The sequence below is a fragment of the Solanum dulcamara genome, chromosome 3, assembly GCF_947179165.1.
Source record: "Solanum dulcamara chromosome 3, daSolDulc1.2, whole genome shotgun sequence".
NCBI lineage: Eukaryota > Viridiplantae > Streptophyta > Magnoliopsida > Solanales > Solanaceae > Solanum > Solanum dulcamara.
The window spans coordinates 44,932,004-44,957,529 of NC_077239.1; the positions used below are offsets into that span (position 1 = coordinate 44,932,004).

At 36.3% G+C, this 25,526-nt stretch overlaps 1 long non-coding RNA gene across 1 annotated transcript; it reads left to right on the forward strand.

Moving 5' to 3' along the window:
* Window positions 1–242: 242 nt before the first annotated feature.
* Window positions 243–23,785, forward strand: LOC129881635 (uncharacterized). The gene is made up of 4 exons (XR_008765653.1): window positions 243–302; window positions 8,633–8,672; window positions 9,506–9,573; window positions 23,447–23,785. It is a non-coding gene; the product is annotated as an uncharacterized LOC129881635 (long non-coding RNA).
* The last annotated feature ends 1,741 nt before the right edge of the window (window positions 23,786–25,526 follow it).

Here is a 25,526-nt window from a genome sequence, read left to right on the forward strand (position 1 = left end):
GTAGGGGGTTATGTTGGATTCCATGTAATAGCTCGCATGGTCTTAAATGTCGGTTAAAGTCATCGTCCCACAAAATGAATGTTTTAAGGTGTTATATGATGATTTCTCATGCATGCATTCACTTATGCATATTGCTCATAAATGTCATAACGTTCTTTATTATATAGCATGCTCACATACTTATTACATTCAAAGTACTAACGAATATTGTTTCTACATGATATCACCATGTAGGGATCGGTGTTGCTCCACACTCTCTTTCCCGTGTCTAAGTTCGTTCGATGAAGGCTACTACTATTTTGGTGAGTTCCCATATTTTGGAAACAACACTCATATCTTTCTAGCTTGTATCATATATAGACTATTGAGTTACTTTTGGTACATTTTGACTTATATCTTGAGGGTAAGCTAGGCACATGTCTTAGCCCCCGCCAAGTCTTTAAAGTAGAAGGTATTGTTGGACAATATCTATGATGTTTAAATCACTTTGATTTATGTGGAATCCCTTAGTCCCGTTATCCCTTACATTTCCGCTTGTTCTTTGATTATCATTACCGATGAAAGGCTTAATGAATGCCAAAAGGATTGGGTGAGGTACCTCTGGGTATCTCATTGACCGTGTCATGTCTAGGCCTTAGGCTCGGGTCATGAAAAACTTGGTATCAGAGCTCGGGGTTTTGAAATAGTCCTCGAAGTCCAACATACCGCGTCAACTAGGGTCTTGTTCAAGGTTGTGAAGCTCGCCACAACTATGAATAGTAGACTATGGAACATTTAGAAAAGTTTTTACTTTTTTCAAATTCATGTCGTTCCTTAGAGTGTCCTAAGACTTCCCCTAACTAATGTACCATTTTGTATTCTCTAGATAATGCCTCAAGGAAGAGCACCTCTAAGAGCAAGATTTGATGATGAGAGATCCTCTAGTTCACGATGCACCACATCATGAGAAAGGGATAACTCATGCGTAGTTCCGCAATATCATCACATTGTTGGCTCAAGTCATATCAAACCAAGTGAATCAAGGCGTTCCTTATCCTCATGTGCAAAAGCCGACTTCTAGATTTAGGATTTTCAAAGGATGAATCCGCCTGAGTTTGATGGTTCAAAAATAGATGAGGACCCTATGGAGTTCATTAATGAGGTGTACCGAGTTTTAGCTATCATGGGGGTGCCGTCAAATGAGAAGGCCGAGCTAGTGGCCTATCAACTCAAGGGTGTGGCTCGAGTTTGATATAAACAATGGGTTGTTGAGAGGGATGAAGGAACGGGGATGATAGGATGGGAAGAATTCAAGGGTGCCTTCTTAGACCGCTTCTTTTCATTAGAGCTAAGGGAGGCTAAGATCCAAGAGTTCATCAACCTTCATCAAGGGAGTATGAGTGTGAGGGAATATGCCTTTAAATTCACTAAATTGTCTAAGTATGCTCCCTTCATGGTCTCCGACCCAAGGGCAAGGATGAGCAATTTTATTTTCGGTGTCTTGAGCTTGGTGTCCAAGGAATGCAAAACTTTTACGACCCAACCTTTAGGCCGCGACTGGGGTCCGACCTGGACCCCCCCACCCCTCCCCGTACACATATCTATCAGCTGATCACATTGAACTGCAAATAAGGCAATATCATGTAACAAAGCCCCACTGGGCGATAACATTTTCATAAACCTGTAGCCCTTTTTCATTTGTATCACAACATGAAAGGGCACGCAAGCCGACAAAGCTGCCATAACGTAATAACATATATCATATATCATATAGACCCAGCTGAATCAAACTGACATACACAACCCACATATACATGTCTGCAAACCTCTAAAAATAATAATGACAACATATGGCGAGACAGGGCCCCCGCCGTACCCCTGAATAAATAAAACGATGATATACATCAGTGGCTAGTGCCAAAACTAGGCTCCGATACAATGGAGCCTCTTCCAGCTGAGCTAAGCGGAATCCTAAGCTGACGGACTCCCAAAACCTATACCTGTACCTACGGGCATGAAACGCAGCCCTCCGAAGAAAAAGGGTCAGTACGACATATGTACTGAGTATGTAAAACATAACATAATACAACTGGAAGCATATCTGAAGTAGAGAAACAGGGGATAAACTATCAAAACTGGAAACCTGTACCTGTACTCTGTGAGTCATAAAAGCATGCATGCTCAAATTATACAATATAGCCGGCCCTTTCAAGGATCCGGTGAATCATATCTGTAGTATCAGTATCAGGTCCCGCGCCATCGTCACCTTATTACAACACGTCATCATCATATATATATACATACGTACCTGACCCTCTAGTGAAGGGCTCGGTGGACAATGCAGTGAGTTGTGCATGATAACGGACCCGGCTTGGGACTCGGTGAAAGAAGTGTTACAGTATACACGAGTAGAGTAGTGAGAAACAAAACACAATTTAAATCATTATCTGAGACTCAATGAAGTCATCAAGTGAACCATCACCTGGGGATCAGGGCAGAAGGTATCTGACGTATACTCTCTAATTGTCACTAAGAACTATGTAAAAAGGAGTTTTTAGAAATCTTAGACGTATGCCAATGTGAAATATCTTATAGCAGTCCGAGCATTGATTATCTCAGAGCCTTTCTTTTTTTGCAAACAAGAGTTTAGTCGAATCAATTGTTATACCGTTATATAGAAGACTCGAAGATAGCAGCTTACTACTTTAAAGTTTAACATTCAAAAGTGAGTGAGGGTCCTGAAGTCATATTCAGAACCTGGGAATGGAATTACCCCCCCCCCCCCAAAGCTCATATCATATCCTGCTTACATCTAAGATATGCCAAAAGAGAAAAGATAGGCTTTACATACCTATACCAAAAACATACCAAGAGAAGCTTCACATACCTTGTCTGAATTATTCCTTATCCTGTTCGCCTCGTTGTCCTTTGAACCTATTCAACATGAAATTAATATGAATATAAATCCTTCTTAACTTTCCAGCATCTTAGGTTTCACCTTAATATTAATGGAATCTATTTCCTTAGTCGTTTCCTCGACTAGTTCTTTAGTTTATTAAGGCGTTAACGAAAATTGGGCAGCACCTCCCCTATAATGTGCCCTATCCAAATTTCCAATTAGGTCTCTAAGACCTACAGCCAACCAACAACAACAACCTGCAGCATATGTTTAAGCAATTCACACCAACAATATACAACATAAACTCAAAGCGACTTCTTCAAAAATACGATATCACAATAGGGCGTCTAGCCTTTATTTTGTAACGCCTTTAATTATACGCAACGGGGGGTCATGTGGCTTCAACCAGAAGCACCCTAACCCACATTAGAACATATTTAGTCCCTGCAACAACACATCACACCCCTGCAGCAGCAACTCACAAGAACAACACCTTACTTCGACGATGATTCAACTATAACGACTACAATTTGGATTGCCTTCAACGCTAAACATTTCTATACCATTTTCACGTTTACAGCCACACTCAAGGTGTATAATACACTCCATAACAATACCATAAAGTTCAAATTGAAAGGAGAACCCTTACCTTACCCGAATTTGTCCAAATTTGTCAAATCGCAACTCGGAACTTCTCCAAATGCGCTGAAATTCAGCGGGCTGTTTGTGTTACTTCTTCGCTGCCCCAAATTGGAATTTTATGCTATTAAACACTATTATGCAGTCATGGTATACCCTGAATAATTAATTCACGGAATGAAACTCAAAAACTTACCTCAAATGGGCCAAACCCGTAGCCTTCCTCTTTTGCCCCTTTAACATTTTTCTCTTCTTTTTCCTTACTTTCTTCTAGGTTTCCAAGTGTGACGCTGAATTTTAGGTTCCGTAGACATCGTAAAATACATATATACATATCCACGTACTTAGGGAACACCGTAGATAATTAATTTATGGAAGAAAAAAGAAGAACTTACCTTAATTCTTCTTAAACCATGGCTGCCATCTTTCTCACGTTTTCTCTCATTTTTTTGGACTTGTTTCAGCTGCAAAATGACTTACTAGTCATCAACACCCATATATCCACCTTTTAATAAGGTGCCACGTGGCAGCCCCTAGAACGCCACCTAGGTTCATGCGGCATATCATATGCCGCTATGTGGCAGCGGGGTCAACCCCCCCAAGAAGGCAGGTGAGTCACCTGCTTGTTTGTCACCTGCTTGCTTGAGGTGCTTGCTTGTCACCTGCTTGCTTGTCACCTGCTTGCTTGACTTTTATAAGTTCGAAAACTAGTTTTTGCTCCCTCTCGTAGGTTTATAATCTCGTCTTATTTTAAGAGCCTATGTAACCCATGCTACACAAGCTTGGTACGTACTCCAATAGCTTAAGTATGTAAGACTTCCAAGTTAGTAGCTTACGTAGGTAAATCGAGTCCTACGACTCATTACTTGGCCTCCAATTCCTTCTGGATTCTTATGATTCCATTTCCAACCTTCTCTACTATGGGGTATCACATCCTCCCCTCCTTGAAGTCATTTGATAGTGTCGTAGCGTATCCGGCTTACATGATAATGTCCAAGGAACTTATGAGACATTCCAAGTTTAAAAATGGTGGGGTATAACAAAAATGACCATGTTGGTCAAAGAGATAGACATCTCCCAACTAATGACATATGCGGAGCAAATTGAAGAAGAGAAGTTGAGGGAGAGGTCAGGAGGGTTCAAGAAGGCTAGAGTGGATGGTGGAGGGTTCAACTCCTCAAAGGTCCGATTATGGTAATAATGGCAAGGGCCAAGGTGGGCAACGGTTTGTGGGACAAGGTTCCACAAATACTCCTCCTCCCAAGTTCAACAAAGACAAGGGTGCTAATACAATGGTCCCAAGAGAAAATGTTGGTACTCAAGATTTTCCCACTTGCATGAAGTGTGGAAGAACTCACAAAGGAAAGTGCTTAGCCGGCTCCAATGCATGCTTTAAGTGTGGAAAACTGGGTCATCATACTCGGGATTATAGAGGTGGTGGTGCTATGAGGCCTCAAGGCCAAATTGCTCATGGTCAACAAGCTCAAGGAGGTGGCCAACGCACCAACTGCTTCTATGCTTTGCATGGGAGGCAAGAGGATGAGGAAGCACCAAATGTTGTTACAGGTATGTTAAAGGTCTTTTTTATGTTTATGCATTGTTAGATTCGGGTGCAAACTTATCTTTTGTTACTCCATTCTTCGCAAATAGGTTTGATGTATTACCCGAGATGTTAGTAGAGTTTTATTTGGTGTCTACCCCCGTTGGTGAGTCGATTGGTTCTAGAAAGGTCTATAAGAGATGCCCCGTGTCTATCTTGCACAAAGTTGCTCCTTGTGATCTCATTGAGCTTGACATGGTAGATTTCGATGTCATACTTGGGATGGATTGGTTACATGCATCTTATATTTTCATAGATTGTAGGACTCATCGAGTCAAGTTCCAATTTTCAAATGAGTCCATTCTTGAATGGGACGATCGTGATTCGGTGGTGAAGGGTAAGTTCATCACTTGTATTAAGGCCCAAAAGTTGATTGCTAAGGGTTGCATTTACCATATTGTAAGGGTTAGAGATGTCGACTCCGAAATATCTCCTCTTGAGTCGGTTCTCATAGTAAATCAATTTCCTAATGTCTTCCCCGATGACCTTCCCAATATTTCTCCCGAAAGGAAAGTTGATTTTGGTATCAATTTCCTCCCCGATACTCAACCTATCTCTATTTCTCCCTATTGAATAGCCCCGGTGGAACTAAAGGAGTTGAAGGTACAAATGAAAGACTTGTTATAAAAACGGTTCATAAGGCCGAGTATTTCGTCATGGGGTGCTCCCGTGTTATTTGTAAGGAAGAATGATGGGCCGCTTTGGATGTCCATAGATTACCGCCAATTGAACAAGGTGATTATTAAGAACAAGTACCCAATTCCTAGGATAGATGATTTGTTCGATCAATTGCAATGGCCAAGTCACTTTTCCAAGATCGATCTTTGGTCCGTTTATCACCAACTAAGGGTGAGGGAGTGTGACATTCCCAAGATGGCATTTTGATCAAGGTATGTCACTTTGAGTTCATAGTGACATCTTTTGGGTTGATGAATGCACCGACGATGTTCATGGACCTAATGAATAGGGTGTTCAAATCCTACCTTGATACTTTTGTTGTGTTCCTCATTGATGACATCTCGATCTACTCTCAGGGTGAGTAATAACATAAGAACCATTTGAGGGTAGAGCTTCAAACCTTGAGGGATAGGCAATTATTTACAAATAAAAGAGACATAGCAAAGTTCTTGTCCGAATTGCCAACAAGTTAAGGCCGAACATCAAAGGTCGGGTGGCCTTGTACAAGATATCGAAATACCTACTTGAAAGTGGGAAGATGTGAATATGGATTTTATAGTGGGGTTGCCTCTACTCAAAAATGTCATGATTCGATTTGGGTAATTGGTGATAAAATAACTAAGTCGGCTCACTTCCTACCGGTCAAGACTTTCTATAATGCCAAATATTAGGCCAAGTTGTATATTCCAGAGTTGGTGAGGTTGCATTGTGTGCCATTATCAATTATTTCGGATCGTGGTACCCAATTCACTTTTTATTTTTAGAAATCATTTCAAATGGGCCCCGGTACTAAGATAAAGTTAAGCACCGCATTCCATCCTCAAACCGATGGGCAAGTCGAAAGAACGATTCAAACACTAGAGGATATGTTAAGGGCTTGTGTGTTGGAGTTCAAAGGGATTTGGGGTGATCATCTACCGCTCATCGAGTTTGCCTATAATAATAGCTACCACTTAAGTATTGAGATGGCACCATTTGAGGCTCTGTATGGGAGACGATGTAGGTCTCCGGTTGGTTGGTTCAAAGTAGGTGAGACGACCTTATTGGGCCCCGATTTAGTGATTGATGTGTTGGAGAAGGTGGGGGTCATTAGGGAGAGATTTAAGATGACTCAAAGTCATCAAAAGTTCTGTTTCGATACTAGGAGAAGGGATCTTGAGTTCAACGTAGATGATTGGGTGTATTGGAAGGTTTCACCCATGAATGGTTTGGTTCAGTTTGGTAAGAAAGGGAAATTGACCCCTAGGTATGTAGGACCTTATAAGATCTTGAGACGTGCTGGCAAAGTTGCTTATGAGTTAGAATTGCCTTCGAAAATGGTCATGGTTCATCTGGTGTTCTATGTGTCTATGTTGAGAAATCGTGCGGGTGATCCTAGTTTCATTGTGCCTCTAGGTAATGAATTTTGAAGGAAACTTTACCTATGAAGAGATTTTGGTAGAGATTTTAGACCGACAAGTCAAGAGATTGAGGAACAAAGAAGTTGTATTCGTTAAAGTCCTTTGGAGAAATCAACAAGTTGAAAGTGCTATATGGGAAGCGGAAGTAGATATGATGAAGCGTTACCCTCATCTCTTCCATTCTAATCAAGCCTAAGGTACAAAGTTATTCATGCTCAAATGTTTAAGACTCTTATGTTTCAGTTTTCATAAGTCCTCATATGCATGCATGTTCATGAAGTTGAATTTTAAAAGTTATGTTTTATGCTAAAGTTTAAAGATTTCATGTTTGATGCATTTCAAGAATCATTGTATTCATGTAGGATTGCTAGTCCTTGTGCCATGTCCTTTTCTATGCTAATGTTTCTCATTCGAAGACGAATGTTTCCAAGGGGGAGATATTGTAAGACCCCGGAAATGTGGAAGGTCCTAAACCAAGGAACAAAGGAGAAAATCTTAGAAACTTGCTGAAATTAGAAGCAGGAGTTGACCATAAAAGTCATAACGGGCTGGGGTAAGCACCACGGGCCATGGTGAGCAACCGTTGTAAAGATTCAGAGAGTCAGACTTGTGGGGAAGGAACCACAATGGAGAACCACGGACCGTGGTGAGCACCACGAACAGTGAAACCCTCCGTGGTGACCCCTCCCCAAAGCCCTCTGGAAATTTCTCGAGGAAAAGACCACGGGCCATGGAGCATTTCACGGACTGTGGTTTGCTTCCGTGGTGGGCACTCTACAGGCCTCCTGCAGGACCTACACCACGACCACATTTAACGGCCCATCATGCCCTTCACGGACCGTGAATGAGCTCCTTGAAGAAAGTTTAGAGACCTACCCTGCAGGCTTTTCAAAACATTTTTCCCAAGTCAAACACCATGGGACCCCACCACGGGCCGTGGTGAGCACCACAGACTGCGAAGGGTCCTCGTGAAACCAGTTCCGGCCAGATTTTTAAAGGGACATTTTGATCTTTTCCTGCATTCTAATTCAAAGTGGATCATTTTGAGGGCAGAATTCACCAATCTAAAAGCCCTAAACTCTTCCAAACCTTCATTCTTCACACTTAGACTCAATACATACAAATTCTCTCTACTCTAGTTCTCCCAAGAGCTTTAAGCCAAGTTAGGGTTTCATCTCAAGGCATCTCCAAGTCTCCATTCCTTTTCAAGCTTTCATTGGGGATTTTGTTTCCCCAAGGCATGTGGGTTTCATATATGGGTTCTTCCACCCATGAAGCCCAAATGTTTTCTCAACTTAGTATTTTAATTGTAATTGATGAAATCTTATGGCTTTTACATGATGATACCAAATGCATAGATTATAGTTTATTTGAGGCTTATTTACCTATATTGATATATATTGACTCTCAATTTTATTAAATGAATGATTTATCAAGTTCTTACATGAAGGCATGGAAGCAGCTTTAAAGTATTTTGGTGAGTTATTTTAAGATATTTCAATTGATGCATTTCCATCATTCTCATGCATGCTTGCATTGTTTTAAATGTGTTAGAAGATTGAATGAAGTGAACCCACCTAGTTTCACTATAATTGAAATTAAGTCCAATTGAAAGCTTTGACTCCAAATGAAAGTTTATGAAAGCAAATATTTATGTTTTAAGGGAGTCTTATGAAATGAAAGAATGATTGAATGATGATGAATGGGCTTCTTATCTAAAGAAAGGATTCAATGTGATAAGGAAAATTCTCACATCTTTGAATCAAATGAAAGGTTTTAATGAGCTATTCCTTCGAATTATGATTTGATGCCTAAAGTTATATGAATTCTTATGTTATTATTATATTTAAATATTATTCCGTGGAATTGACCTAGCACCTAATGTAGCATGTAAATGGGAACTCGACTTAAGGGGTCCTTAAGTAAAGTCTCATGTTGCATAAACTATGCACCAATATAGGAGCCCTTGTAGGCTATTTAGGCTAGTAGATCCACGATTAGCCACTAAAGTTAAAGTTAAAGAAATGGTTAAAGTTGACGGAGTTCTACTCGGCAAGTAGTCTCTCTGTGCCAATGTAGGGGGTTATGTTGGATTCCATGTAATAGCTTGCATGGTCTTAACTATCGATTAAGGTCATCGTCCCACAAAATGAATGTTTTAAGGTGTTATATGATGATTTCTCATGCATGCATTCACTTATGCATATTGCTCATAAATGTCATAATGTTCTTTATTATATAGCATGCTCACATACTTATTACATTCAAAGTACTAACGCATTTTTTTGCCTACATGATATCACCATGTAGGGACTGGTGTTGCTCTAGACTCTTCTTCCCATGGCTAAGTTCGTTCGTTGAAGGCTACTACTATTTTGGTGAGTTCCCATATTTTGGAAACAACACTCATATCTTTCTAGCTTGTGTTATGTATAGACTATTAAGTTACTTTTGGTAGATTTTCACTTAGATCTTTAGAGTAAGTTAGGGACATGTCTTAGCCTCCGCCAAGTCTTTAAAGTAGAAGGTATTGTTGGACAAAATGTATGATGTTCAAATGACTTTGATTTATGTCGAATCCCTTAGTCCCGTTATCCCTTACCTTTCCTCTTGTTCTTTGATTATTGTTACCGATGAATGGCTTAATGAATGTCAAGAGGCTTGGGTGAGGTATCTCCGGGTGTCTCATTCACTGTGTCATGTCTAGGCCCCAAGCCCGCGTCATGACACTCGATATCTTATCTTTTTTATGAGATGGAACTTAAATCCACCATCTTACCTTTATGCAAGAATTTGATTTAGTATGTGAATTTGCTGCCTAGTTTTAAATTTCAAAGCTTAACATTGTCATCATTAGCAGCCAACTTGTGATAACCATATATACACAATTGGCTTTGTCCGAAAAGGGTCTACCTCCAAAGCACGACTCACCATATTACAAGGTGTTAATTAAACTAGCCATCTGCATTAATTTTGCCATATAATATAACCTTTTTTATAATTCAAAATAGAGAATATCACATAAATCAGGATATAGAACAACTTAACTATTATATCAAAATTACACCAGCTAGCCAGCTTTCCAATAATCAAGATTGACCAGCAAAATTATGTCCAGTACCACTCCATTGTCATTTAATTAGCAAATCACGTAAATAATAGAGGCGACACATTTTGTTTCAAGATCATCAAAAGTTGTTGAGCCAAAGCTCTGCCATTTAACATGTAAAAAATCTCCCAAAAAGAAAAATCATAAGAAAAAGGAGAATTATCCACAAACTGGACAAAGAAAATAATATATATGTAATAATATAATAAGTTTATATGATTAATTTATTCACAAAAGAAGCATCACTTTTGTTCGTTATTTACTAAAAGTCAACTAGTAATTGGAATTGATATAATTACTAGGGTAGTAATTATCAACTTAGTAATTACAATGACCTGTTTGTTTGCTAAAATGTAAGTACAATGCAATTACTAGTATACTATTTGGTTGCATAAGTGCAATCATAAGATTATATTAAATTTTAAAAAGAAAAGTTAATCATTTAAAATTTAAAATTTATATTAAACAAATTAGGACCTTTATAAATGATATTAATTAAATACTTAAGCTACATATTAATTAATAAATATATGCTATTAACTAATATTATAAAAATAATTTATTTATATTTTTTAAATTAGTATATTTTAAGTAATTTAATTATATAAACTAAAAGTATAAGATTTGTATGAACATCATGAAATGTATGTTTGAAAAAAATGTTAATATTATAAATATAATATCATAAAATTATTAAAACATTTGACAAAAAAATAAGCTATCAAGTTTAACTAGAAAATAAATGATTTGCAATGTGAAATATCAAGTCAATACTACTAAAATAAATGAAATTGAAAACATGAAATAAATTCTAAAGTCAAAACAAAAAATTTAACATAATACTCTTATATCAAATTTCAACACAACGTACATATATATGATTTAAAAGATAAGAAAAATGTAAGTCTATAACCTTATTTAATAATGAATTCTACTTTAATTTAATAATTAGAATTCAAACAAAATTATCCAAATAAAAAATAGAATAATAAATAAATAAATAATATTAAAAAATACATGAAATCATATGAAAAAGTAAAGGTTGATAATGAGAAGGAAATGAAAAATAAATAATAAAAAAATTAGAAAATATTAGAATAATAAAAATATTTTTTAAAAATAATAGAAATATAAAATAAATAAAAGTGAAAAAAATATAAATATAAATAAAAGAAGAACTTTGAAAAGTTTCATGTAATTACATGGTATAATTACACCAATTCCTTACCCTCTTCTCCTGCTGGTGCATCTTTCTCAACTGCTCATGTGCGGACTATGGATACCTAGAAAGCTCCTATGGGCAATCGTATTGGTTCCAATTAGCATTCCTAACCGGAATCTTCCCCTGAGCGTCTGCAATCGAAAGGGAATTTCTTTTTGTTTAGGAAGGATCCCCATCCCACATCAAGCTCAATAGAAGGAAAGGATTGATCAGAGGAGACATAAGACCGAGCTCTCCAGTAAGCTCGGGACTATTTTATTGGCAAAGTTAGCTTGTGTCTCTCGGGTGAGAATCCACTTCCCCTCCCGAAATGAAAATAGGAGCAAATAAGTCAAAGGCTCAAGCATGGGAGTAGAAAGAGATACTATCCGATAGTTCATAACAGTTGGAAAGTGAAGAGTGTAATTACTCTCTTTCAATTACACCCAATTCCTCTTTTACCAAGTAATTACTTGGTCTACCAAACATGCCAAAGAGTGTAATTACGTACTCTCATTCAACTATCATTGAAGAAGTGTAGATTGCAATGGCCTAGTTGTTGTATATATAGGAGTGATTAGTTAGTAACTGACATGTATCTAACTAACTACTGGATAGTTAGTTATAACTAACACTCAGTAAATGACTAATCTACCCCTGCTTGTTACTGTGCTTCTAACTAACTTCTTAGTGACTAACTAATCTCCTTTAACACCTTCTATATCACAACACTCCCCTTCAAGCTGGGAGGTTCAAGAATATTCAACACTCCTACCTTGGATAGAAGGTGTTCATGTTGCACTCTAGATAATCCTTTGGTTAAGACATCTATAGGTTGTTCTGGAAGATAGTCCACTTTGATCAAGCCCTGTTGTAACCTTTCTCTAATGAAATGACAGTCTATTTTTATATGCTTTGTCCTTTCATGGTATACTGGATTTGTTGCAATCTGAATGGCAGTCGTACTATCACTATATACTTGAACTGGCAACTTGACTTCAGCCTCCACTACTTTCAGTATTCCAAGCAACCGCACTAACTCTAACACAGTAGAGGCTAGGTTTCTATACTCAGCCTTAGCTGAACTTCTTGACACTGTGTGTCACGACCCAAGCATAGGGCCTAGACGTGAAATGATGAATGAGGAACCCTAAAGTACTTCAAACAAGCCTCTTAGCATTCTTTTAGCCTTTCATTGATAATAACAATAAATAAACAAGCAGAAATAATAATAGTAAATCTTCAACTTTTATATGTCCAACAATACCTCTAACTTTTAGATTTAACGGGGCTAAGACAAGTTCCTAGCTCATCCTCAATCATAATAGAAAGAAATGACATAGTAAGTGTCTAAAGATCTCAACATATCATAAGCTAGAAAGATAAAGAAGTATTGTTCCCAAAACATGAGAACTCACCAAAAGTAGTCTTCAAACGAAATCTCAGCTAGTCACGTAGAGGAGAACGACGAGAAGCATCATTTCCTACATGGTGATATCATGTAGGCAAAAGAGTATGTGTTAGTACTTTGAATGTACTAAGTATGTAAGCATGCATGAACATTGAAAAAACATTAAAACATTTATTTAATATGAAACATAATGCAATGCATGCATAATCAATCATATAGATATCCTTTAAAACATTCATTTTGTGGAAAGATGACCATAACCGGCATTTAAGACCATGCGAGCTATTACATGGAATCCAACCCCTTACGTTGGCCAGGGAGACTACTTGCCGAGTAGAACTTTGTCAACTTCATTCATTTTTTTAACTTTAACTTTAAGGGCTATTCGTGGATCCATTAGCCTAAGCCTATATGGGCTCCTATGTTGGCACATAGTTAATGAGACAAAGGGTTGCTACTAGGATTCCCTTATCGAATCCCACCTCAATGCCCCATTCGGTGCTAAGTCAATCCCACAGAATAGTTTAATACTTTAAAATATTCATAGCATATAGTTTGAGATTTCAAAACATCATATTCGGAGGAATAGCTTATTAAAACATTTGGTTATTCAAATATGCAAAAATTGTCCTTATTGCATAAAGAATCCATCATTCATATCATTTCATCATTCTTTTATTTTATAAGACTCCCTTTCGATTATAGACATTGCTTTCATAAATATTCATTTGGAGTCAAGACTTTCAAGTCAAACTTTATTAAAAATATAGTAAAATTAGGTGGGTTCAAATTACTTCAACTTGCAAACATGTATATAAATAAATATACATAAATAATTTGAAATCTATTAATTAAAAATCATTCTTTAAGCAACCCACCATGAATTTCAAGAACCTTTAAAGACCTAAATAGAGAAAATACTTGCAAACCATCAATTCATACATATGAAATCATTTTGCATCAAAATAGACCAATAATCATTAGTTTAACCATGATTGATGCTATTAAGTAGAAATAAGAATTCCCATCAAAAAATATTACTTGAAATCACGAGATTTAGTTGAAAGAGTTTTGGACTACATTGGTGGAAAAACTCATGAATAAACTCCCACATAACTTAGAGTAAAGCTTAAAAAAATAAACTTAATTTATCATATAATCAAAATAATTTAGGCATTAGAGTGAAAGAAATACTCTCATTGAAGCCTTTCATACCTGAAATCCGAAGCGTTACTCAAAATCGAATGACTTAATAAACACTCTTGAATCCTAGCATTTTCTCCTTGTCGGAGCGTTTTGTGTACTATTCAGAGTATATGAATCATCGGAATAGTATTTCTATACTAATAAGAACTAAAACTATATTTTGAGAATGAGTAAAGGAGTGTATAGAGAGAAGAGTTGCTTGAGAAAGCTTGATGAACAAAATAATGAAATAAGGTGGGTATTTATAGGTGTGAAGGAGGGATCTAACAATAATTAGAATAATTATAATGAAAAATTTTAAAATTTAATGAAAGATTGTGATGTCATGTGTGATGTCAAATGGAGGACTATTGATATCATGGGTGATGTCAAATAGATCTAGATCTTTCCATGGTTGGTGAGATGAACCTTCGTTTAACGGAATACCTTTTTTGGAGTTACGTTTGAAAATGATAACTTCCTCATTAGGATTTTGTGTCTTCATATGAATTGTTGCTATAGAAGTCTACTTTCATGTCATTCAAGAATCAACCAATTTAGAGCATCCTACAGGGAGATATGTTTTTCCTTCTACAAATACTCCATTTCATCATAGCACCATGTCTTGCAACATTTAATATTTGACCTACTTAACCTCTGAAACTTAAAATATGGTCTTCACAAAAGTTATAGGTAATGATGTTCAGGTTATTCATAAAATTTAATCACCTAATTTGGACTATCCTATTAAAAGTTATGCCCAAAATACCGAAGTAATATCATTTTCATCGAGAATTGGAACAGCATATACAATATTTTTAGGGGGTGTTATACTGTGGTCTGCTTTTTGGCCTTCCACGACACCAAAGACTTCCCAATCTTAATCATGTAGCCTGTAACAAACTTCCTGGTGAGTGGACAAGAAGCCTAATCTACATCACAAAATACAGTGACCTGATTATCTGAGCAACTAGACAGTAGTATGCCTTGTCCAAGTTGCCTCTTTCAGTATCTGACTACTCTTAATGAAGCATCCATCTGAGACCTTTTGGGCTAATGTAGGAACTGACTCAATGTCTGAGTACTAAAGGATATGTCTGGTCTAGTCATGTTGAGGTACAAGAACTTGCCTATCAGTTTTTGATACACTATTTGATCTACTAAGGGATCATCTGATGGCTCTTGCTTCTTATTCATATGTTCATCATACTGCTTTGATCTTAGTTTGACATTAATATCTATAGGTTTTCCTATAGGCTTAGCTGATGTCATACCAACCTCTGCTATAACTTCAAGGGTATACTTCCTCTAATGCATTAGTATCCTTCTATTGATCTTGTAAATTCAATTTCCAGAAAATATTTGAGCTCCCCTAAGTCTTTCATAAGTACAATTACAATTCCTTCTTCTGATCTATTGATGAATAAGGAGTATTCATATTGACTTTGTTTGAACTTAAGGGAAATAAGAGCCTCAATAAGTTTATGGTTCCATTCTCTTGGGGCTTGATTGAGTCCATATAAGGACTTTTTCAGTCTACACACCTTCTCCCCTTGATTGACAAAACTCTGAGGAAGGTGCATATAGATTTCATCATCTAAATCTCCTTTTAGGAAGGCATTAAAGACATCTATTTGTTGGATATGGCACTGCCTAGAAGCTGCAAGAGATAATATAGATATCATTGTGACCATCTTTACTACTAGAGAAAAAGTATCTTTGTAATTAATCTCTTCTTGCTGGCTATACCCCTTTGTAACTATTCTTGCTTTAAACCTTTCTATTTCTCCTGTAGCTTTGTACTTAACTTTATAAATCCATTTGTAGTCAATAGGCCTATTGCCTACTGGTAAGTTAGTAATTTCTCAGGTCTTATTGCTTTCCAAGGCCTAAATCTCAGCTTGTATAGCATCAACCCATCTTTGATCCTTGATAGCCTCTGAATAACTAGTAGGTTCTTTCACAGTAGAGGTAGAAACAATATAGCATTAATAGAAAGGAGAGAGATGGGAATAACTTACATAGTTAGACAAGGGGTACTGCACATCTTTGGTAATATTTAGAGAAACAAAATCTTTCATCCATGGAGGAGTTTGTTTAGGCCTGGTAGATCTTCTAGTGATAGTAGGAACCTCTACAGGTGTAGGATAAGTGAGAACTAAGTCTTCAAAGACAAATACCTCAGAGGGGTGAAGATCATCAGCAGTATGCTCCACATTAGCTTGCTCACAACATGTATCTACTCCCTCTAATCAGGTACCCTGATCAGTACTTCTGAATAACATAGGAGCCAACTGAGTGAAATCTTGACATCTACTCCCGACCCCTGCAATGTATCTACAAAGATCTGCTTCTTGGCATGACTATCAACACTGGAAAAGGGGAAAATGTCCTCTCTAAAAATGACATTTGTACTTGTAAAGAAGGATCTGGTTGCCAGATCAAATAAAATATATCATTTCTTGTAACATCCCCTAAAAACATTGTATACGATGTTTCAATTCTCGCCTAAAAATGATATAGCCTCTGTATTTTGGTCGTAACTTTTTATAGTATTGTCCAAATTGGGTGATTCAAATTTCTGAGTAACCACAAGAGCATTACCTACAACTTTTGTGAAGACCATAATTTAAGTTTCGGAGGTTAAGTAGGTCAAATAAATTAATTATTGTAAGACAGTGTGCTGTGACGAAATGGAGTATTTATAGAAGAAAATTCATATCTCACTGTATGATACTCCAAATTGGTTGATTCTTGAATGACATGAAACTAGACGTCTATATCTACAATTCTTATTAAGACACCAAATCCTAATAATGAATTTATCTTGTTCAAAAGCAGCTCCGAAAAAGAGTATTTTGTCAAAGATAACTCATTTCACCTACCATGGAAAGATCTAGATACATTTGACATCACTCATGACATAAATTGTCCTCCAATTAACATCATCCATGACATCATAATTTTCCATTAAATTTTTAGATTTTTCTTTATAATTATTTTATTTATTGTTAGGTCTCTCTTTTCCACCTATAAATACCCACCTTATTTCCTCATTTTATTCATCAAGCTTTCTCAAGCAAATCTTCTCTTTATACACTTCTTTACACATTCTCAAATATAATTTTAGTTCTTAGTAGTGAAGAAATACTATTCCGGTGATTCATATACTCCGGGTAGTACACAAAATATTCTGGCGAGGAGAAAAGTTAGGACTCAAGAGTGTTCATTAAGTCTTTCGGTTCCAACTAAAGCTTCGGATTTCAGGTATGTAAGGCTTCAATGAGAGTATTCCTTCCACTCTCATGTCTAAATTATTTTGATTATATGATAAATTATATTTATTTTCTTTAAGCTATACTCTAAGTTATGTGGGTGTTTATCCATGGGTTCTTCCACCCATGTAGTCCAAAAACTCTTTCAATTAAGTCTCTTGATTTCAAATAATATTTTCTTATGGTAATTCTTATTTTTATTTAATAGTATGAATCATGGTTAAACTAATGATTATTGGTCTATTTTGATGCGACATAATTTTATATGTATGAATTTATGGTTTGCAAGTAATTCCTATATTTATCTATTTAAAGGTTCTTGAAATTCATGGTGGGTTGCTTAAAGAATGATTTTTAATTAATAGATTTCAAATTATTTATGTATATTTATTTATATACATGTTTGCAAGTTGAAGTAATTTGAACCCACCTAATTTTACTATATTTTTAATAAAGTTTGACTTGAAAGTCTTGACTCCAAATGAATGTTTATGAAAGCAATATCTATGATCAAAAGGGAGTCTTATGAAATCAAATGATATGAATAATAGATTCTTTATGCAATAAGGACAATTCTTGCATATTTGAATTACCAAATATTTTAATGATCTATTCCCGAATATGATGTTTGAATTCTCAAGTTATATGCTATGAATATTTTGAAGTATTAAACTATTCTGTGGGATTGACTTAGCACCGAATGGGGCATTGAGGTGGGATTCGGTAAGGGAATCCTAGTAGCAACCCCTTGTCTCATTAACTATGTGCCAACATAGAGGCCCTTGTAGGCTTAGGCTAATGGATCCATGAAAGCCCTTAAAGTTAAAGCTAAAGAAATGAATGAAATTGACGGAGTTCTACCTGGCAAGTAGTCTCCCCGGCCAACGTAGGGGGTTATGTTGGATTCCATGTAATAGCTCGCATGGTCTTAAATGTCGGTTATGGTTAATTTCCCACAAAATAAATGTTTTAAAGGATATCTATATAATTGATTATGCATGCATTACATTATGTTCCATTTTACATAAATGTTATAATGTTTCCTCAATGTTCATGCATCCTTACATACTTAGTACATTCAAAGTACTAACGCATACTCTTTTGCCTACATGATATCACCATGTAGGGACCAGTGCTCCTCCTCATTCTCCTCCACGTGGCTAGTTGAGATTTCGTTGAAGACTACTTTTGATGAGTTCCCATATTCCGAGAACAATACTCATTTATCTTTCTAGCTTATGATATGTTAAGATATTTTACTATGGCATTTCTTCTATTATGATTGAGGGTGAGCTAGGGACTTGTCTTAGCCCCGTTAAATCTAATAGTTAGAGGTATTGTTGGACATATGTAAGTTGAAGATTTACTATTATGATTTCCGCTTGTTTATTTATCATCATTACCTATGAAAGGCTAAAAGAATGCTAAGAGGCTTGTTTGAGGTACTTTTGGGTTCCTCATTCGCCATGTCACGTCTAGGCCCTAGGCTTGGGTCGTGACATTTCTATACTTCAGAATACCCCATGTGGACTGCTGACCTTGATCTTGGCATTAGTTTATCATGTTCAGTGAGGTTCTTTGCAAAGGACATACATCCAAATGTCCTTAGGTGAGACAACATTGGTTTGATACCATATAGCCTTTTGTAAGGAGTTTTAAACTCAATCACACTACTAGGTAACCTGTTAGTTAGATAAGTTGTAGCTAAGACACAGTGTCCCCAAAATTTAATAGGTATTTTAGCTTGAAACCTTAATGCTCTTGTCACCTCTAATAGATGTCTGTGTTTCCTCTTAGCAACTCCATTTTGCTGAGGGGTATAAGGACAAGACCTTTGATGAATAATTCCCAACTCTTTAAACATTTTGTCACAAACTGAATTAACAAATTTTGTATCATTGTCAGATCTTAGGACCTTGGCTCATTTTCCAAACTGAGTCTTAATATACTGTAGAAATATGTGAAGAGACACACAAACATCTGACTTTTGTTTAAGCAAAAATAACCAAGTCATTCTTGAAAACTTATCAACTATTGTAAGAATGTACTTGTTACCATCAAAAGTAGGTGTATTATAGGGTCCCCAAAGATTAACATGAATCAAGTCAAAACAACTACTACTTTTGATACTACTGGAAAGAAAAACATGTCTTTTTTGTTTGGCAAAAGGATAAACTAAACACTTAGACACTTTACACATGCTTTGTTTATTCATAGAAAATATCTTAGCAAGCACTACTGAGGACACATGTCCAAGTCTTTGATACCATAACTCCATATCTGACTCCTGAACCTCTGAATGGTCTTTATCAACAGCAAATGTAGTCTTCTTAACATCACTGGCATTCCTTTGAGTTAATTGTCTCCATGGCAAGTATAAAACTCCTTCTTCTTTATCAACTTTCTTCACCTTCCCAGTGTAGAGCTCTTGGAAAACACAAAGTCAAGTAAGAAGGAGACTAAGCGTCCTAACTCATTTGTGATTTTGCTGACAAATATTAGATTATACTTGAAGTGAGGTATATGAAATACATTGGTAATAATACTTCTAGCTGATAGACTACAAGAACCAATATGAGCCACTTGAGTAGTACCACCATTTGGCAAAAATACATCCTTAGGAACATCAACCTTTGAAATATAACCTTTTGTCAACATATCCAAACTAGAGACCATATGATTTGTTGCACCTGTATCTATAATCCATACTTCACTATTTTCATTAACAAATAAGGTTTTACCTGCAATATTTGCCATATTGCAATTGGATGTAGTAGCTTCTGATTTTTGATTCATCAAGTTGATCTTTTGTGAAAGTACATCCCTAAAGTAATTGTCTAACATCTTTCTTAACCTGACTTAAAGACTTAGTGTGTTTAGGAACTTCAGCTGGTGCTCCATTGGTGCTGGGTTGATGATCAAATTTCTTTCCCCACACTAGTGTGTATAAGCATCACTCACATTTGTGTTCAAACCATAGGAGAAATGAGCTTGAACTGGTTGTTGTGTTTGGCTAGAGTAACCATTAGTATCAGCATTTGCACTTTGTACCTTTCTCTTAGACTTGAAGTCAGGTGGATACCCTACAACCTTATAGCAAAACTCTTTGTTGTAGACTTTACACTTATAGAAATCACAAGTTATGAGTGAATTTTTCTTAAACCTTTGACTTACACCTGAACTACTACCAACCTTAGAGTACATAGCAGCAGACTCTAAGCCAGCAGAGTTAAGTCACAAGTTACTAGTACTTGTAACAAAAGATTTTTGACTCTCATCTCCCACTATCATGGCATATGCCTAATTAATAGTTGGTAATGGATCTAACAGGAGTATCTGACTTCCTGATTGATGATAGGATTCATTTAGTCCCATTAGAACTGATATAACCTTTGTCTATTCATGTGAGCTACAAATCCTTTGAATTTTTCACAGTTACAGCAAGGAGAAGGCACTAACACCTCAAATTCATCCCATAAAGTTTTGAGTCTAATATAATACAAAGACACGGAGGCAGTATCCTACTGTAAAGTAGCAAGATCTTTGTGTAAGCTATAGGTCCTTGATCCATCTACTTTGTCAAACCTATCTTGCAAATCAGTCCACACACTCAAAGAACTAGAAAAAAATGCAATTCCACTAAGTAAACTCTTTGAAACTGAATTCATTAACCAGGATAATACAATAGCATTCACCTTTTCCCATTATCCCCATAGTTGTTCACCATACATTTCCTTCCTGCATGTTCCATCAACTAACCTTAACTTGTTTCTTCCTAACAGTACTAGTCTAATTGATCAATTTCATAAGGTGTAGTTCTCAATACCAAGCAGTTGAAATGAGATAATGCTAATTCCACTTATATTAGTAGGGCTAAGAAATAGAGGATAATTATAGTCAATACCTTGTCCTTGTATAGAATTGCTATTTGAAGAGTTAGGTGTACCAGTTTGTTGGCCATTGTTGAGATTCTGAGATGGATTCAGTCCTGCTACATTTTCACTAGCCATTTCTTCAATTTCTGAACATACTGAGTTCCTTCAAACTCTTGTTGCAGAAGCAAATGCTGAATGCAGATTCAAGCTTCAATGGAGCTATAATCTGATGATTAATCATAAAACTAGATGAATCTATGAATCAGACCTTGATTCTTTGATTCTAAAAGCAGATCACCTCTTACATTAATTACTGTGGAAGCTCTAATACCATGAACGTAAATGAAAACACTAAGAACTAAAGAAAGAAGATGTAAGACCCACAAGTCGGAAAGTCAAAACCCAGAAGAAAATTCTCAAATCTTGAACTGAACCCAAGTTTATGACTGTCTCCATGAGTTGTAGGATTTTACACAACCCATAGAAATGAGTCATGGAGGGAAGTCTTACAACTCATGTTGATGGCCCATTCTCACTTAGACGATCCGTAGACACAACTCATAGGAAGAGCTCCGAGGCTAAGTTCTAGAAGTCCCTCAAGGTCAAGTTTATGACTTGACAGGACAACTCGTAGAAGCTATGACGGGTCATAAGAACCACCCATCACAAAACTTCAGAAACTTGTAATTTGCAGGTTTTTGGGACCTGCAGGACGAGCCAACAGGATAAACCGTAGACAAGATGACGGGCCATAAACCTTGCCCGTTCCCAAACTTCAGAAACTTGATTTTTTATACTTTTCTTAGACCTACAGGACGACTCGTCCAGACGACTCGTCAATATTTTGACGACTCGTAGAATTGGATCCATCGGGCCAAATTTCTAGATTTTAATGAAGGGAAATTATGTGTTTTCCCAAGTTCGGTTCAATGAACCTAGACACTTTTATGGCCAAGTTCAAAGTGTATAAATATTCAATGCTTCAAATTCTCCTCCTATTCAATTCATTCTCCTAAAATTTTGTAAGGAAAGAACAAAGTCTCTTAAGGTTTCCTCTACAAGCTAAAGCTAGGGTTTCCAGATTTCTACAAGGTTTCTTCTTCAATTCTTAGTGAATTCAAGCAAGGTATATGTGGGGATTGATTCATGGTCTCTTTTCACCCATGAAGTCCCAAAGATTTCTCAAGTTTTCATTCAATTTTCAATTGATTGTGAACCCTTGTTTTGATGAATTGCATTGGGCTGGTTTGATTTTTGTTTTTAAATGTTTTCAATGATCTTTATATGCATGTTCTCATATGAATTGCATGATTTCAAGTTGAATTATACATGCCCATGCATAAAGCTATATTTTCAAGCTATGATTATGAAGTTAAGATGAGTTTATGAGTTGATCATGAGTAAATGATTTTCAATAGAAGTTTTATATTATTTAAAATTGAGATTTATGATTCTAAAGTTAAATTTATGATGATGATCAAAGTTAAGATCAAAAGATGTTTGAAGATGGTGATAAGGACAAGTCGCACCGAAGTTATGGACTCTTATGAATCACCAAGTATATAAGTTATTCCTAATATGTTTTAAAGATGGATTGATAGGTAGTTACTATCTTTCCCTACTATGTTATGATCATGTTTATGAGTTTCCGTTGGAATATTGACTAAGCACCGAGAGGGCTTCTAGGTGGGGTTCGGTCCTGTAACGCAATTAGTTACCCAAGGGAATTCTAGTAGCAACTTAAAGTTCCAAACTACGTTGTCCACGTAGGTTGCCTTCATGGCCTAGCTAGTGGATCCAAATATAGCACAGTTGAGTTGAGTTGAGTTAATTTTGGAGTATGCCCTAGTAAGGTAGCCTCCCATGTTTCAATGCAAGAGTCATCGGCCTGTCTCGATGCAGGAGTCATTGGATTCTATGCAATAGCTCGCATGGTCTTAGTTCTCAGTTAATGGTCCTATCCCACACAAGTTGGAGTTCAAGTTATGAGTTTGTGATAAAGTTTTATGAGATGCATTGAGCAAGAGTTTCTTATGATTTAAATTGCTTTTAAGCTTTACTCATGTTCATTATGATTGGTCATGCATCTTATGGCATATTGATTGCGTTCTTTTTACTTGTTCATGCATATCTCACATACTTAGTACATTCAAATGTACTAACGCATATTTTGCCTACATTGTCTCATAATATAGGGTCGGACGACGCTCGCGATCATCCCACTCGTGGCTAGAGATTTCTTTAGATTTCAAAGAAGTTGGTGAGTCCTCACTGAGGACAAGACTTTTATTCATGATTACTATTGTCTTCACTTTCTTCTATTGTTAGGTTGAGCTAGGAGCGTGTCCTAATCCTCCGTCAAGGGTTAAACTAGAGGCATGTTTAGACGATAATGTGATGTATCCATGCGGGCGTTGATTGGTTGATTTTATCCCTTAGTCCCATACCCTTTGAGATTATTACTTCTGCTTGTCTTTATCGTATTCTTTACCTTATGTATGCAATGTATGCTAAGATGGCTTATAGTTGGGGTCCATCGCATCCCGATCGTCGTATCGCGGCTTGGTCCTAATTCAGATCGTGACAGAAAAAGAAGAACATTGATGAATTCTCATTGAATTGTCATTGTAGAAGTGTAGATTACAATGACCTAGTTGTATATATAGGAGTGATTCGTTAGTAACTGACATGTATCTAACTAACTACTGGATAGTTAGTTTTAACTAACACAACAAATGACTAATCTACCCCTGCTTGTTATTGTGCTTCTAACTAACTTTTTAGGGGTCGTTTGGTTTGAATATAAGTTATGCTGGAATTAGCTATCCTGCCTTTATTTCTTATTGACTCTTTGGTTTGTTGTACTAAAAATAATACTTCCTAAAAATAAGTTGTATGTTTACAAAAATACCCTTTTATTTAGCTTTTTATATATATTTTTTTGGTAGATATTTAGTTATTCATCCTTAAAAACAAAACCTCCACTTTATTTAGCTTAATTATTTTTATGTGTGAATTCTCATGAATTTTCTTTGTGTTGCCAATTTTGGAGGAACAATGCTTATTATTTTTTGGATTTTAGAACTCTAGAAGGAAGAACTACGCCTTTGAATATCTTTACAAATTAGCTATAAAAATGCCTTCTTTTCTTTCTACTTTCCCAGCTAAGATAAATGCTATATACAGTGCATTGTTCTCCTCAAGTATGTGTTGTTAATTTCAGGTTCTTCAACCATCAAACTCAAATATGAGGAAAGTTCTGGTAGCGTGTATACCGTGGCTTCTCACAATAACTAACTATGTTAGCATCTACATCGAGAATTCATGTACTAAATACATCCCATAACAATGAACTTACAAAATTGACTTGTTTATTAATGAGATTCGTCGTTCCTGACCATTTTCAGATGTTTCTTTGGCATATCATCAGTTCCTAATAGTACATAGCTGAAACATGAGGACACTACAGATCTTTAGAGAGATATGTTACTAGGAGAGCAGAGCCAAATGCATATATACGACATATGGTCGACAACTCAGATCAACTAGATAAGCGAAACAATTCATTACCCATATACATTTAAGATAGTGCAAAAATGAGTTATGTAACTACATTGCTCGAGAGAGTTTTGACAACTTGATTCAATAAGACTACTCCTATGCTCCAAAAGTACCTTGCTCAAGAAGTAACCTGCTACATCTGGAAGGAAATGAAGCTCATTTCTTCTCTTGTATGTTTCCTGTATAGTAGGATCCTTCCACACCTCTTCAACCAGAAGAGCATATTCACGTGTTGCTGCAGGGAAAAATGCATCTACATCTCCGGTGGCAATGATGTCCAGTAGTCAATTAGATAAATGTTTTAACCTTGGGTTCAGGGAATAGATGCACTGGTTAGTTTCGGCAGATCCCACGTCACCACCTATAAAGTTGAACTTAGTTACTAAATTGCAGCCATTAGTTCCTTTGACCACGACAATGTGGATCATCATTGAAATTTGAAACTATATAGTCGATACAATTCCAAATAATGAATGTTATTAATGTACCAAATAGCTACTACTATTACATACACTAGAGAGAATTATTACAGTGAAACTGATCATAAGAACTAAAGAAAAAGGAAATTAAGACAGAGAAATGAATCCACACTTGGACATGGTAAAAATTTACTAACACTGAGACGCGACTGCCCATGCTTAACTGATTTAACGAGGTGAAAATATATATTAACCATAGTTAAGGAAGTTCGATGTGCAAACACGTGTCATGCAT